Genomic DNA, 11,645 nt, shown 5'->3' with positions numbered 1-11,645 from the left:
CTATTGGTCTCTTCATGTTTTAGATTTCTTTATTATTTAATCTTGATAGGTTTTAGGCATCTATAATTGTATTTATTTATTGTTGATTTTCTAATTTATTGGCATATAGTAGCCACTAATGATCCTTTGAATTTTTGTGGTATCAGTTATATTATTTCCTTTTTCATCTCTGATTTTACTTATTTGGGTCTTCTTTCTTTTTTCCTTAGTTTGTCTGGCTAAAGGTTCATGAATTTTGTTTATCTTTTCAAAAATGCCCTACTTTTTGTCCATTGTCTTTTCTATTTATTTGTTTCAATTTAATTTATTTCTGCTTTGATATTTTAATTTCTTTTCTACTAACTCTGGGTATTTTTTGTGCTTGCTTTCCTAGTTCTTTAAGATGCATTGTTAGGTTATTTCATTGACGTTTTTCTTCTTTTTAATACTGGATTTTATAGCTATAAATTTCCCTTTCCATATCACTTTCATTGTATCCCATAGATTTTGGTATAATGTGTGTCCATATATCATTTTTCAAGAAATTATTGAATTTTCTTCTTAATTTCTTCATTGACCAACTGGTTACTCAGGAGCACACTGTTTAAATTTCATGTGTTTTTATGGTTTCCAAAGTTCATCTTATTATTGATTTCTACTTTTATTTCATTGTAATCAGATTAGGTAGTTGATATTATTTCAAGTTTTGAATGTTTTAAGACTTTTTTTTTCACCTACCATGATCTTTCCTTTAAAGTAATCCATGTGCTGAGAAGAAAGTGGATTCTGTTGGTGATGAATCAACCGTAGTGTAACTATGTTTTGGGTACATTTGATCTAGAGTGCAGATTAAGTCTGATGTTTGTTTGTCAGTTTTCTCTCTGGATGATTTGGCTAGTGCTAAAAGTAGGGTGCTGAAGTTTGCAGCTGTTATTGTATTAGGGTCTATCACTATAGCTCTAATAATATTTATTATATATTATTAATAACATATGCAAATCTCTAGTAAATTAATATTGTACATATATAGTATATAAATTTATATATAGTAAATTTATATTAGGTATATCATATGTGAATATTATATAATTATATAAATGATATTTATAGCAATATATGTATTACATATAACACATAATACATAAATAATATATATTGTTAATATATTTACTATATATATACTATATATATGTTACACACACTCTCTCTCTCTCTATATATATATATATACACACACACACACACCCAACACTGGAGAAAATATATATGTATGTTTGCTCTAGTGTTAGGTGTATATATTTAAAATTGTTATATCCTCTTGTTGAGTTGACCCCTTTATGATTATATAATCACCTTCTTTGTATTTTATTACACTGTTTTTTCTTGAAATCTATTTTTTTCTGATATAAGTATAGCTAATCTTGCTTTGGCTTTGGTTTCCATGTCAGGGAATATATTTTTTCCATTCCTTTATTTTCAGTACACGTTTGTCTTTATAAGTGAAATGTGTTACTTGTAAGCAATCAGTTTTTGGATCTTGCTTTTATCATCCCTCAGCCACTCTATGGAGTCTCACTCTGTCGCCAGGCTGGAGTGCAGTGGGATGACCTCGACTTACTGCAACCTCCACCTCCTGGGTTCAAGCGATTCTTCCGCCTCAGCCTCCCAAGTAGCTGGGACTAAAGGCACGAGCCACCACACCCAGCTAATTTTAATATTTTTGGTAGAGACGGGATTTCACCATTTTGGCCAGGATGGTCTCGATCTCCTGACCTCATCATCTGCCCTCCTCAGGCTCTCAAAGTGCTGGGATTGCAGGCGTGAGCCACCGTGCCCGGCCACTCTATGTCTTTTCATTGAAGGGTCTAGTCTATTTACATTCAATAATATTATTGATGATAAGTAAGGACTTACTATTGCTATTTTATTATTTGTTTTCTGGTTGTTTTGCTGTCTTGTCTTTTTTCTTTCCTTCCTGTCTTCTTTAAGTTAAAGTGATGTTGTTTTGTAGTATGATTTAATGATTTTTTTGTTGTATGTTCATCCATTGTGATTTTGACTTGTCATTACCTTGAAGCTTGCAAATACTAACTTATAACTCATTGTTCTAAACTGATAACAACTTAACACTGACTGCATAAACAACTGAATAAACAAAAAGAAAAACTAATAAAAACTCTACAGTTTAAGTTCCCCCACCATTTTAAACATTTTGTTCTTTCTATATATACTTTATTATACTATGTCCTGAAAAGTTGTCGTAGTTGTCATTATTCTTTGGTTTATCTTTTTGTCTTTCTACTTAAGAAAAGTTTGCACGCCCCGCCGGGCATGGTGGCTCACGCCTCTAATCCTAGCACTTTGGAAGGCTGAGGCAGGCAGATCACCAGGTCAGGAAATCGAGACCATCCTGGATAACATGGTGAAACCCTGTCTCTACTAAAAAAATACAGAAAATTAGCCGGGCGTGGTGGCAGGCTCCTATAGTTACAGCTACTCAGGAGGCTTGGTCAGGAGAATGGCGTGAACCCAGGAGGCGGAGCTTGCAGTGAGCCGAGATCACGCCACTGCACTGCAGCCTGGGCAACAGAGAGAGACTCTGTCTCAAAAAAAAGGAATAGTTTACACACCTCAACTACAGTGTTATAATCGTCTGTATTTTTTGTGTGTTATTTTAACTAGTGAATTTTGTACCCTCACATGATTTCTTATTGCTTATTAAAGTTTTTTTTTTTTCTTTCTGATTGAAGAATTATCTTTAACATTCTTTTAGGATGTCTGGTGTTGGTGTCTGGGAATATTTTTATTTTATTTATGTTTGAAGGATATTTCACTGGATAGCCCTCTCTAGGATATAATTGTTTTTCTTCAACATTATAAAAAGATCATGCTGTTTTCTCTTGGCCTGTAAGCTTTCCACTGAAAAGTCTGATGTCGTACATATAGGAATTCCATTGTGTGTTATTTAAGACTATTCACTTGCTGTCGAATTATCGCTGTTACCCGACAACTTGATTGTATACTTAGAAAACCCTGAAGACTCTTCCAGAAGACTCCCTGATCTAATTAATGAATTCAGTAAAGTCTCAGGATACAAAATCAATGTATACAAACCAGTAGCTTATACACTGTTGGTGGAAATGTAAATTGGTTCAACCATTGTGGAAGACAATGTGGCAATTCCTTAAAGATCTAAAACAGAAATACCATTCAACCCAGAAATCCCATTACTGGGTATATACACAAAGGAATATAAATTGTTCTATTAAAAACACACATGCCCCCATATTTTCATTGAAGTACTATTCACCATAGCAAAGACAAGGAATCAACCTAAATGCCCATCAATGGTAGACTAGATAAAGAAAATGTGGTACATATACATCATGGATTACTATGCAGCCATAAAAAAGGAATGAGATCATGTCCTTTGCTGGAACATGGATGGAACTGGAGGCCATTATCCATAGCAAACTAATGCAGGAACATAAAACCAAATACTGCATGCTCGCTCTTATAAGTGGGAGCTAAATGATGAGAAAACATATAGAGGGGAGCAACACACACTGGGGCCTATCAGAGGGTAGGGGATGGGAGAATAGAGAGGATTAGGAAAAGTAACTATTAGGTACTAGGCTTAATACCTGGGTGACAAAGTAATCTGTATAACAAACCCTCCCCCATGACACAAGTTTACCTATATAACAAACCTGGACATGTACCCCTGAACTTAAAATAAAAGTTAAATTTTAAAAAAAGAAATAGCGTTTCTATTTACCAACGACATTCAAACCGAGAACCAGATTAAGAACTGAGTCTCTTTTACAGTAGTCACAAAAATATAAAATACCTAGGAATACATTTAACCAAAAAGATCAAATATCTTTAAAAAAAAAAAAAGAACTGCAAAACACTCATGAAAGAGATTGTAAATGACACAAATAAATGAGAAAACATTCCATGCTCATGGACTGGAAAACTCAATATCATTTAAATGACCATATTATCCAAATAAATCTGCACATTCAATACAATTTCTATCATATCACCAGTGTCATTTTCACAGAAATATTATAAAAAATTCTAAAGTTCATATGAAACAAAAAAAACCTGAATATTCAAAGAAATCCTAAGCAAAAAGAACAACACATCAGATTGCATGACTTCAAATTATACTATTAGGCTACAATGACTAAAACAGCATGATACTGGTACAAAAATAGTCACATAATTCAGTGGTACAAATAGAGAACCCAGAAATAAAGCCACATACCTACAATCCACTGATTTTCAATGAAGTCAACAAAAATAAACAATTGGGCTAAGATACCCTGTGTCATAAATAGTACTGGGAAAACTGGCTAAACATATGCAGAAGAAAGAAATTGGACCTCTGTCATTCAACATATAAAAAAAATTATCTCAAGATGAATTAAAGACCTAAATGTAAAACCTGAAACTTATAATAATATTAGAAAAAAATTATTTTAGGGATCTTGTGGATATTGGCCTAGGCAACAAATTTATGATGAAGAATGGGACTTAATAAAACTTAATAAAACTAAGAATTTTCTGCACAGCAGAAGAAGTAATCAACAGGATAAGCAGATAGCCTACAGAATGGAAGAAAACATTTATAAATTATGCCTCCAACAAAGAATGAATATATAGCATCTACAAGGAACTCAAAACAACTCAATGACAATGAATAAACACAAATAATCTCATTAAAAAGTAGGTGAAGATTATTAACAGACATTTCTCAAGAGAAGAAATACAGGTAGTCAACAAATACATGAAAAAATGTTCAACATCACTAATAATCAGAGGAATGCAAATTAAAACCATGCTACAATGACATTTCACACCAGTCTAAATGACTTTTATTAAAAAGTTAAAACACAAAAATGTTAGTGTGGATGTGGAGAAAAGGGTATGCTCATACACTGTTGGTAGAAATGTAAATTAGTCTAACCTCTTTGAAAAACAGTATGGAAGGCTGGGCTTGGTGGCTCACGCCTGTAATCCCAGCAATCTGGGAGGGTGAGGCAAGCGGATCACACGGTCAAGAGATCGAGACCATCCTAACCAACATGGTGAAACCCTGTCTCTACTAAAAATACAAAAGTTAGCTGGGCGTAGTGACGTGTGTCTGTAGTCCAGCTACTCAGGAGACTGAGGCAGGAGAATCGCTTGAACCTGGGAGGCAGAAGTTGCAGTGAGCCGAGATCGTGCCACTACACTCCAGCCTGGTGACAGAACAAGACTCCGTCTCAAAAAAACAAAAAAAGAAAGAAAAGAAAACAGTATGGAGATACCTTAAGGAACTAAAAGTAGAACTACCACGTGACCAAGAAATCCAACTACTGGGTATCTACCCAAAGGAAAAGAACTTATTAAATAAAAAAATAAACCTACACTTGTATGTTTATTGTGGTACTATTTACAATGTCATGGAACCTACCTACATGTCCACCAAGAGTTGACTGGATAAAGAAAATGGGGCACCTGTACACCATAGAATACTGTACAGCCATGCAACATAATGAAATCATGTCTCTTGCATGAACGTGGATGGAGTTGGAAGCCATTATCCAAAGTGAGCTACCACAGAAGCAGAAAATAAAATATTACTTGTTCTCATTTCTAAGTGGGAGATAAACAAATGGTACACATGAACCTAAAAATGAAGAAAATAGACTCTGGGGGCTCCAAAGTTAGGGAAGTGGGATAAGAGTTGAAAAATTATCTACTGTGTATATTTGGGTGATGGATACACTAGAAGCCCAATTCTCATTATTATGCAGGTAATATTCTTCTCCCTGACTCTACATTTGCAAAAAAATGTGGAGTTTTATTATCAAATAAATTAATTGTCAGAACAGTATTCATTGCTAACCAATAGGATTTACTTTTTCAGAAAATGCCTGAGTTCATTTTCTTCCAATTCAAATAAGTGTATTAATAGCATCTCCATGACTGCTTCTCACCTTTAAAATTTAAATCTAAGATGGAAAACGCACAAAGCATTACCTTCAGTTTATCACTCGTCTGAAATAAAGCACCACCACTTTCCACATTTCTTAACAGTGTTCTATTTGTTTTGCTCTCACAAAATTCCACTGAGCAGTGAATTCTTTGAAAATACTTGGGATGTGAAGGTAAAGTTCATTAAACAGTATTTTTCTATCCCACCCCATGCCACAATATATCTGAATTCAGAACATCCCCAGATAAATCCACACACCAGATATCTACCGCCGTTCTTTGTTTAAAGGAACTTTCACTGATATTCCAAATTTACTCTTTGCTTAGCACCTTGGGAGGCTGTCAGTACAACCTAAGGCACTCAAGCAAGAATCCAGGTATGTTAGCTGGATGCCTTTTTTTGTAAATTGGAATAAGTATAATTTCAGTTTTGAAGTGGACATGTGAAAGCAGAACCTGCATGAGGCCTTGACCAGAGAGGGGTGTTCTGATAGGTGAGTTTTAGAGAGTACACAAGGAAGTGGAGGGTCAGATAACTAATGTTCCTAGATGTAGCATCTCTCTGGAACATTTGGAAATTATTTGTTGCCTAGAGGGGCATGTACTGCACATTAAAGGCCACTGGTTTAGTAGGAATTCACTGAACACTGCTGTGTTTAAAAACAGTAGGTTAAACATTGAGTTGTGGGAGGTTAGAGAGACTTCTGAGCTATAGTCTTGGTCCTGTCAGCTTAGACTATGCTCCAAGGGAGTAAAATCAAGGCACAGTGAATGTTCAGCTTGAGCAAAAAAGAAAAACAGCCTTCTGTCAGGTTTCAAGAGACAACACCAATACCAAACTGAAAAAGGATTTTGCTCATTTATTTGTTTTATGGTTTTTCTTTTACTGACCATATGTACGATGGCACGTCACTATTTAGGTCTTGTGCAGACTGCAGATATGGCGGCATTTTACATATCAAAATTATAAAATCTGACACTTGCCTCTTTTTCTGTGATAACTCTGTCCCTTGACATTTTTTATTCCAATATATCCTTTTTGTAAAATAATTTGTGAGATATAGTTGATATACAAAAACTGTACATATTTAATAGATATAATTTAATGAGTATGGATATGTGTGTGTGCCAACAAAACTGTCACCATAGTCAAGGTAATTAATACATCCATGAACTCCAAAGGTTTTCTTTTGCCTTTTTATGTTTTCCTATTGTTGTTATTGTAAGAATACTTAATGTAAGATCTACTCTCTTAACAATTGTTTAAGTACACAACACACTGTTATGAACTATGGGCCCTATGTTGTATAGCACATCTTTAAAACTTATGTATCTTGTATAACTGAAGTTTTATACTCATTAAACAACTCTCCATTCTCCACTTCCCTTAGTTTCTGATAGTCCCCACCACTTGGTTCTTATGTCCAATAAATGACTGTCTCTAGAACAATGAGAGACCAGCTGTGTACAGCAGCAAAAGTGTGCTGCATGTGTGCTGCACATTTCCTATTCGTAGAACCCCGTGCTAGGTACTGGGTCAACTGAAGGGTAGAAGGCTTAGACACAAGAACATGATAAATTCAACCCTAGTGGCACGCACAATAATTACCATACATTCCTATGAGGTCTGAAGCCTGACACCATCAAGGAAGCCTATTACAAGGAGGTGAAAATTAAACTGAGGAAACACATAATTTAAATAAGCAGAGAAAACTTAGAAAAACATTCTAGGAAGAAGATCCTTTTTATGCCTATGAGATTCAATAGTTTTAAAGTAAAGAAACTCAAAAAGAGGAAGAATAGCCTGTAGATACCCAACAATAATTGGAACAGAGTAATTACTGCAGGTTTGGATGTTGACTTTACTAAATTTCTCATGACATGACTTGGGACCCAATGCTTATTTTATATTTAATTAACTTGAGAGACCCCAAATTTGCAAGTTTACCTTCATCTGCTACAGATGCCAAGGCCATATGTGCTTTTTGTTTTCTTTGTCTCACTTGAAGGCATTGATAAACATTCCTGTTAAATATTTGGAAAGTCACTAAAAATATGAACTTACGTACAAAAACAGCACTAATGAATGTTAATAAAAGCACTGAATAGAATCTCCAGATCTTTCACGTTCATCTTTGGCATCTTTGATGTAGATTGTGAACATGTCTCAAGGAGATTGAATTTCCAGGTGATAAAATATTGGTAATGTGGAAACAAATATTTCCTCTCAGTGCCTATAATAAGGAGACACTTCTGGTTCTAAAATGTGTACTACCCACAGTAAAGTAGAGGTTACTAATAACATTTTCTCTTCATTTAGTATCTCTTTGATTCCAGACAGTATTGTACTTGCTTGTTTGTATGTGATTCATTCAATCATCAAAAGACACTCTCTCAGTTAGCTATTATCTCAATTTTATTAATGAAGAAATTGAAATGTTGACAACATAAATAACTTTGTGCACGGCTAGTCAGGAAGTCAGTGGTGATGTAGTTTACAAACATAATGTTAGGCTCCAAAACCTGTTCTACTTCCATTAGGTTTTGCTTTCTCACAAGTAGACAACCAGCACTGATAGCACATAATGCCTTTGGTAAAACTCGATTGCTCTTCATGAAAGGCCACTGTGAGAGGTTTCTACTTTGTGTTTTTTGATTAATTAGACTTTGAAAGGACCTCCAGGAAAGCGAATGTCTCTTAACGGTTTACATTTTGGTAGAATAGCTAAGAATCAAAGTGTTACCTGGGGGGTCCTTGCTCCCAGAGCTCCCAAGATGGTGGCGGGCTGCTTCCAAAATGGTGGCAGGTCTCTTCCAAGATGGTGGCAAGCCTCGTGCTCTCTGACCTGGGATTCTTGGCCTAACGCATTCCAAGGAATGGAATCTTGGGCCATACAGTGAGTGTTATAGCTCTATTAGAAGCTGTGGGTCATGGAAGAGAACCGTGGAACCCAGTGACTAGTGTTCAGCTCAATTAGGACAAACCCAGGCACTTAGCCATGCAGGAACAATGGCAAGCCTTTAGCCCGATTGGGAGCAGCAATGGACACCTCGCTGAATCAGGAGCACAGAGGACACCCTGCCAGATCCGGAGGGGTGGAAGTCAGCGGCAGGTCTGAAACGGGGGCAAACAGCAGTGGTGGATGGCAAGCGAAAGCTCAGCTCGAGCGGTAACAAACACAGACCAGAAGAGTGCAGATGCAAGATTTAATAGAGTGAAATAGAGCGAAAACAGAGCTCTCAAACAAAGGGAGGGCACCCAAAGGGGATTGCCATTGCCAGCTCCAATGCCTGGGTTATATCCCAATCCTTGTCCCTCCCGCTGTGCTCTCAGGCAATAGATGATTGACTATTTCTTTACCTCCTGTTTTTGCCTAATATGCATTTTAATGAGCTCTCTGATTGGTCAGGTGTGAGCTAAGTTGCAAGCCCCGTGTTTAAAGGTGGATGCGGTCACCTTCCCAGCTAAGCTTAGGGATTCCTAGTCGGCTATGGAAATCCAGCTAGTCCTGTCTCTCAGTCCCCACTCTCAACAGGAAAACCCAAGTGCTGTTGGGGAGGTTGGCCAAGGACCGCTCTAACTGCTTCCTGCTGAATTGGGGCATAGTAGGGGTTGTGCAGTTGAGATTTCCCTGGGAGGAGTGTCTACGATGTCATTAACATCGGTGCATGGGCTAGCAGACCGGTTCAAGGGTCCACGGTAGATGTTAGTCATGGACTGCACCTGGGGCTCCAGTTGAAGAACCATTTGTAGTTTTACAATTTCGATTCTGGAAGAGACAAACTTAACAAGGAGATTAAAGATACAGGGTCCAAAGAGGAGTAGCAATATTATAGCTGCTAGAGGTCCTAAGAATGGGAGAATCCAGGGCATCCATTGAGGAGGCCCCAGAGTCCAATGTTTTGAAGCTCCTCTGCTCTACGTTGTGTTCGATCTCAAATTTCTTTAACTTTCTCAGTGACGATTCCAGAGTGATTAACATAATAACAGCATTCTTCCCCTAAAAATAAAGAGATTCCCCCTCTTTCGGCAGTTAGCAAGTCTAAAGCTCTTCGATTTTGAAGAACTACTGCTGCTAGGGAATTAAGTTGATCTTGCAAGGTGACTAGGGAGTTGGCGACCCGTTCCATGTTACCATTTACTTCTTGAGATAGTTTGTAGTAGAACTGAGTAGAGGTTGTGATACTACCAATGCCAGTACCTAGTCCACCTAGCACTCCTGCTACAATAACTAAAGGAAGAATGGGTAGTCTTTTGTTGTGGGGCTTAGGTACGACATGATTGTATAAATCTTGCTCAGTGTAGATGGTCATAGGGGACACTAAGAATGAGAGAAAGCACATAGATTCTGAAGAGCCATTCAAACGACGATAGGCTGAGGTACCACAGACAAAAATATTCCTAAGGGTAGGCAGACTATTCGTGTGGGAGGAGTTACCCAATTGATGCATTGGGAGTTGGTTGTGTCTATAGTATTGCTAACTTTTACACAGGTGAGGTTTGAGGTATGGTTTATTTCCAGATCGGAATCGAGGTCCTACTAAAATGGAGGTGGTGTTTATTTCTGTGCTGAAGTTGTTCCATTGTTCAGGTACAGGGATTGAAACCTATGGCCTGAAGTGCAGGGGGAGGCACATCCAACAGTTAGTAGGCTTTTGGACCGAGACCTCATGGAGCCCAGTGAGGGTGGTATTAAATAGGCTTACCAGGCGAGTGTGGCTACGGAGAGTTTCATGTAGTTTTGAGAGATCTAGTCCTTTGTAGAGGCTAGGAGTGCTATGTACCTGGGTCAGTTGGGAGATTGCTTCCTTTACGTGTTTTTCTCTTGCCTGATCTTGAATTCCACCCCCATCAGACATACGGTATGGGTGAAGTAAGTCCAACAGACAGTGGCTCTAAGTCCTCTAGGACAACTAGGATTAATCATTTTTCCTGTCCAATAATGAGTATTTGCATGCATGCAAAGAGTGGCAGAGTTATAGCAGTTGCAGAGCATATGGGTGTGGGCAGTGAAGGTGGGGTTTCCCTTAGATAAACTCCTATATAATGGGGTGTCAGTATTTCTGGGATGTCACATTCCAAGAAACTCTTGGTAAGGGGAGCTACAGCTGCATGGTGTGGGGTGCAGTGAGAGTGAAGGGGGGTAAGATAACAGTAAAGAGAAAAATATGATAAGGGAGGGCCATGGGGATTTACAATTTTAGTTATTTTCCTCCGGTTGTCATTTGATTAGTGGGCACAGATCCTCTAGAGGTTCACAGGAATAGCTAGTGCTGTCTCCTGGATTTTCGGGTTCCTTTGGCAGTATCCAGGGTTTGACTCGAACGTGATGTATCCAAGACTCCACTCCAGACACTTTAACTGCAATTGGGGTAGATAAAATGACTGGGTAGGGTCCTTCCCAGGATGTATCTAGGGATGGGGAATTAGAGGGAAGGGACTTGAGTAATACCATGTCACCAGGGTGGAATAGTTCCTTTCCCTCTTCTCGGGGACAGGCTCCTTGTAATGTTTTAAGAACTTGTTGCTATTTGGCTAAGGAGGTGATGCCTGCAACTAAGTTGGCCATCTCTCAGTCAAGCACAAGGTCATTGGTTAGGAAGAGATGTCCATACAGCATTTTGTATGGGCTAAGTCCTGCTTTTTGGGCAGAGTTTTGGATTCTTAGTAAGGCTAC

General features: G+C 37.7%; 1 pseudogene; it reads right to left on the bottom strand.

The window, feature by feature from the left end:
* Positions 1–9,544: 9,544 nt before the first annotated feature.
* On the bottom strand, positions 9,545–11,154 carry LOC140710754 (syncytin-1-like; annotated as a pseudogene).
* Between the last annotated feature and the right edge of the window lie 491 nt (positions 11,155–11,645).

The sequence above is a fragment of the Chlorocebus sabaeus genome, chromosome X, assembly GCF_047675955.1.
Source record: "Chlorocebus sabaeus isolate Y175 chromosome X, mChlSab1.0.hap1, whole genome shotgun sequence".
Classification (NCBI taxonomy): domain Eukaryota; kingdom Metazoa; phylum Chordata; class Mammalia; order Primates; family Cercopithecidae; genus Chlorocebus; species Chlorocebus sabaeus.
The sequence above is the reverse complement of the archived record's forward strand: the minus strand, read 5'-3'. Positions and strand labels throughout refer to the sequence as shown.